Source organism: Diceros bicornis, chromosome 9 (assembly GCF_020826845.1).
Source record: "Diceros bicornis minor isolate mBicDic1 chromosome 9, mDicBic1.mat.cur, whole genome shotgun sequence".
Lineage (NCBI taxonomy): Eukaryota > Metazoa > Chordata > Mammalia > Perissodactyla > Rhinocerotidae > Diceros > Diceros bicornis.
In genome coordinates this window covers 79,420,755-79,426,193 of record NC_080748.1, presented here as the reverse complement: position 1 = coordinate 79,426,193, position 5,439 = coordinate 79,420,755, and the positions used below count along the sequence as shown (strand labels likewise).

Sequence of the window (5,439 nt, the reverse complement as noted above, 5' to 3'; positions counted from 1 at the left end):
ATATCTATTAGCCTTCTGCAATGGCTCTTCTCTATGTGACTCTTTTTTCTCTCTTTGCCTCCCCCTGCACATGTACACCATCCTCATCTACCTTGTCTCCTGATAAGGTCAAATCCCACTCTGGGTCTGATCAATACTCCGTGTTGGTGTTGGCATTACTCTGCATCCTACTCAAAGCTCATTTCAAATCTACTTGGTCCATTCAGTTTCCCACGACCCTGAGACTACCATTTCAAATCTCTCTCTTCAAACCCGTAACATCTTCTCCTCAAACCTCACTCACAGCTGATCTTGCTTCCTATTTTCCTGAGACAACTGATGTAAGCAAGAGAGAGAACTTCCACAAGCTCTCAGATATGACACATCCACCCCACATCCGCCCTGCCTCCACCCTACCTCCTGTAAAGACGACGAGCCATCTGTGCTCCTAACACACGCCTGCCTTTCCTCCGGCCAACGGATCCACTCCCTCTGGCCCACACGAGGCATGTGCTGCAGCACTTCTCCTTTTCCTGCATTTCTACTGGACCATTATTATTATCAAACACTCTTGCTACCATTTTTAAAATTTTTCTTAATACATTTAACGTTAGTTCCCACATTTCTCTGCAATTCTCTGCTTCTCTTCCTCCTTCCTCTGGCCCCCCATTAAGGCAAGTCTCCACAAAGTATTGTCTGCACAGACTTGCTTCCTTCAGTTGAACTCTTCCCATTTTCTGCTGAACCCTTTTCAGTCATGATTGCATTCTCACCAGGCTTGCAAGCCATTAACAAGAAGACTAATTCCCATTCTCCATCTGACTTGAATATCAACATTTCAGGTAATCTCACCCTGAAACATTTTCTTCATGTGGATTCCAGGAAACGCTTGCTGTACTAGCCCTTTTTCTCAGGCATCTTTACTGATCTCGCCTTATCCCTCTGACCCCTAAATGCTGGTAAACCCCAGGGCTGTCTTCTATCCACACTCAGACCCCTCATAAAATTACCTGATGGTATGGCTTCAGATTGCTATCTCCAACCTGAATCCTCCCTCTGAAGGGAGGGATGTTACATTCAACTGCTCAGTCAACATTTCTACTCGGATCGACATTTCAAGCTTACCATGTTTAAAACCACTCACCTCCCTCAAAAAAAAAAAAAAAAAAGAGAGAGAAAGCAAAGAAGGAAGGAAGGAAGGGAGGGAGGGAGAGAGGAAGGGAAGGAGGGAGTTAGAGAGGGAGGGAAGAAAACAAAAGAAAAACTACCTCTGCTTCTCCTAATAGTAAAGATTTTGCTTGGCTTTGTTTTGGACTGTTGCCTTTCAATCCCACAGCAAATCCTAGTAGTTCTACCTCCAAATTAGATTGATGCACAGGATCCCACCACTCTTCCCACCTCTACTGTTACCGCCCTAGCCAAAGCCCCCATTTCCCCTCATCTGTATTATCACAAAGGGTACAAACTGATAGACCCTCTCTGCCTTTCCCTCTCTTCAGTCTGTTCTCAACGCAGCAACCAGATGGATGAAGTTAAAATGACAGATCACATCATTTCTCTACTCAAAACATTCCAATGGTTTCAGATCTTACTTTAGCAAAAGCCAGCGTTGTCACTGCTGCCCACGAATTCCTGAAAGATTTGACTGTTTTCTCTCTGTGCTCATCTCCTAAGACATCTTCCTTGCACACACCACTCAGGGAGCAATGGCTGATGGTTCCCAGGAATAGGAGGCACTTCAGTCAGTATGCAGGGCACTTGGGGATCCACTGTCAATTTAGATACACACCCTTTCATTCTAGAAAGTTTCCTTGAATTACTGAATTGATGCTCTCTTCTCTGCTCTGTCTCTTACTGTTCATAGAATTCACGGTACTTCAATTGTGGATCTCCTGGAATGATTTTTATTTTAATCTTTTTTCATATCTTCCATCTTTGTCTTTCTGCTCTACTTACTGGAGAATTTTTTCAACTTTATCTGCCAAAATTTCTACTGAGTTTTATTTCTGCTCTCTTGACTTTAGTTTCCCAAAGATCTTGTGTGTCTGTGTTTGTGCGTGTGTGCGTGCTTTATGGATCGCTCTTTTTTCCCTGGAGTATTTTTCTTACTTCATGTTAGCAATATATATTTTTACCTCTCCGAGGATATTGATGGTAGTGCTTTAGTATTTATGAAGTTTTCTTTTCCCTGGAGATTCCTTATTTCCTCCAATTTCTTCCCCCCACCCCCCTTTGGTTTGTTTTTCCTTTTGCCTCAAACCTTTTGTTTGAGAGACTTCTGGTTGACTCCCTTCTCTGCTCATGGTAAGGTGGCAAACTAAAAAGCTATTTAGAGGTTCCCAGTGTATGTCCTCTAAGATCTTCTCTAAGTGGCACCTCAACTGGGCCATTTAGTGCCAAAGGAACCATGTCAGTATCTTGAAGATTCTTCTCTTGGAGCCATCAGTTTCTTGCTAAAAAATTCCTCTGATGTCCTGTATGGGGGATAAGTGTCTGGGAGTTCAGTGGGAGAAGAGATTTAGGACAATAAACTGCCTTCACAACTTGAGTTTTATTCCTCCCGTTTCAACCTCGTTCTACATAATCATCATTCTCCACGTTACTTGTAGAGTGACCAGTCACTACTCTCGGGAATTCGAAAGCCTGTTGACAATGGTTCATTTTAGATCATTTTGACTCTAAGTGCTCCCTCCCCCCCCATACAGAATTTTGTCTTCATGGGTCTGTTAAGTCAGTAACTTTTCACTACGTTTTACATCTTCCAAAATGGTGTTGTTCTTTTCTCCTCTACCATTTTTTTCCTAATAATTTCGATTTCTTTCTTTTAAAATATCTCTTCACTGTACCTTTAGAGAAGTTTCAAAAGGGAACAGAAAGAGATGTCCTATTCATCTTCTGTTCTAAATGCACCTATATATTGAAGGAACATGTTATCAGAATCAATACCAAACCGTATCATTAACAAGTTCGTGCTCAGGACCCCAGAGATGTGGGCGTGAGCGCTCCCGGCAAGGTGCCAGGAGCAAGGGGGCGCCGCCCAGGGGGGCAGGGCGGAGACGCCAGGGAGGGGGCGCGCCGGCTGGGAGCGCGCGGGCCGGGTGCGCAGGCCCGGGCTGCTGGGGAGGGGGCGTGCGGGGAGGGGAGGCTGCGGAGACGGTACGCGAGGCGAGGGGAGGCTGGGGGCAAGGGCGCGCGGGGCAAGGGCGCGCGGGGCGGGAGTGCGTTGGATGGAGACGCAGGTGGCGGGTGCCCTGCAGCCGCCCATGAGTGACGTGGCGGTCCGAGCCACCCTCGGGCTGCCTTGAGGAGCGATGATGGGCGGGCGGTGTCGCCCCCGGAGGGCCAAGCCCGGGCTGCTACGCGGTCAGTTTCCGGGAGCGGGTCAGCTGAGCGCCTCCGGCCTCCCACAGAAGCCCGTCTCCTCCTCCACCCGCTTTCCACCAAGGGTGCCCGCCCCAGACTGCCAAAGCGGGCTGGTTCTGGAGCTCAGTGTCTTCCTGGAAAATGATGGGGTAGCAGGGTCGTCCTTTTCCAACTGGAATTAATCTTAAGGAGAGGGCCCGAGATAGAAGACAGGAGATAAAGGATAAACATGGTGTATTTTCTTGGTATGTCGACTTTCCTTGCAGATTTTAGGAAACACATTCAGGAAATGGCCTCTAAGGCTTGCCTGAGTATTATAACCGTACTCTATGGATCAGCAATCAGATTTTTCTTATGTCCTCAGCTTTTAGTATTTTCTGGGGAGAGGAGCATGACATGCAGCCTAATATTCTTCATAATGAGCTTCAGCCTAGGCATTCAGATGATAAAGGACAGAATCATCTAGAAGGACAGATGGACTTCAGTGCAGATGCCGGCCAATGGAAAGATGAGCGCACAGACATCGCTGAAAAACTCTACTAGAAAGTTAAAATTCTTTTCTGGGTTATGACATCGCCTCAAAATCTAAAGAAAAGAGCCAAACATGTCAAAACTACTTGGGCTCAGCATTGTGGTAAAGTGTTTTTTATGAGCTGAGAAGGAAATAAAGACTTCCCTACTGTGGGGTTAGACACGGAGGAAGGCAGAGACCAATTCTACTGGAAAACAGTTAAAGCTTTTCAGTGTGTTCATGACCATTGTCTGGAAGACGCTGTTTGATTTATGACAGCAGATGGCATTACAGGTCATACTAGAGAACCTGAGATGGCTTCTGGCAAACTATAGCCCTGAAGAACCTTTATACTTTGGGAGAAGATTTAAGCCCTATATAGAGCAGGGCTACATGAGTGGAGGAGAAGAGTCTGTACCAAGCACAGGAGCCCCAAGGAGATTTATTGGTACACTCAAGATGGACAGGTGCACACTAGTTCTTCCACTGAAGACTTCGTGCTGGGGAGGTGCATAGAAATCATAAACATAGAGGCAGCGGATTCCAGAGATCCCACTGGAAAAGAAATTTTCCATCCCTTTGGACCAGAACTCCACTTAATCAAAGGTTATCTAACCAGAACATTTTGGTACTGGGATTATAACTATTATCCTCCTGCAGATGGTCCTGGTTTCTGTTCTGATCTTACAGTTTCTTTCACTATGTTGACCTGACAGTTATGTATGTGTTAGAATATCTCGTTTATCATTTTCCTTCACATGGTTATATATACAGATGTCCACCTGCATTACCTGAGACTAGATGAAACAAGTGAAGCATACAAAAATGAAGAGCCAAAGGCAAAATTAGGAAATCCTTGGAGGAAAAACATGAGTGAACAGAAGTGAAGTGTCTAACTTTACCCTGAAGAAGAGCTTCAGCATTTCAATTATAAAGTAATGGAAGCCCAGTGAAGACTTCTTTCTAAGTAGACATTCCATATTAGAACTCTTTCATATGTATGACTGTCAACTGAACCTTTAAATGAGGTATGCAGTCAGTTAAAATATGTTTTGATACAGTCACACACACAAATACACATATATTATTATTTTTTTAATGTTTTAAAAATCGTAGTGGTCAGGTAGAAGAACTAGAGATTCTGTTGCCTGACCACATGTATTATCATCACTGAGAAACCAAAACAGTTAAATTTGCTAAAACTACACTACACCATTTTGTAACACATACACAATGCTAAATAAACCTGTCTTTAAAAAATTTTAGATATATTTGTGTTCAGTATTGTTTGTAAACGCAGGTCATAAATTTGTACTTTCAATGATTATTTGCAATTGGCAGTGTTTCTTCCAGAAAAAGAATAAAAACGGTACTGGTTCTAAGTGTGCATTAATGAAACCACAATTTGAAATAAAAAAGAAAAATCCCCATCCGTGTCTTCCAAGAGTCTAACAGAACATAGCATTACTTTTCTAACACGAAATTACAAGATCTCCATGCTAAAAACCATCCAGTTAGACAATCATTTGATGATGATGATTATTATTTACACCAAATTTCCAAGATCTGTGCTAGAGATTGCACAA

The 5,439-nt window shown here is 43.9% G+C and overlaps 1 pseudogene; it reads left to right on the top strand.

The window, feature by feature from the left end:
* Positions 1–3,607: 3,607 nt before the first annotated feature.
* Positions 3,608–4,740, top strand: LOC131410013 (glycoprotein-N-acetylgalactosamine 3-beta-galactosyltransferase 1-like; annotated as a pseudogene).
* The last annotated feature ends 699 nt before the right edge of the window (positions 4,741–5,439 follow it).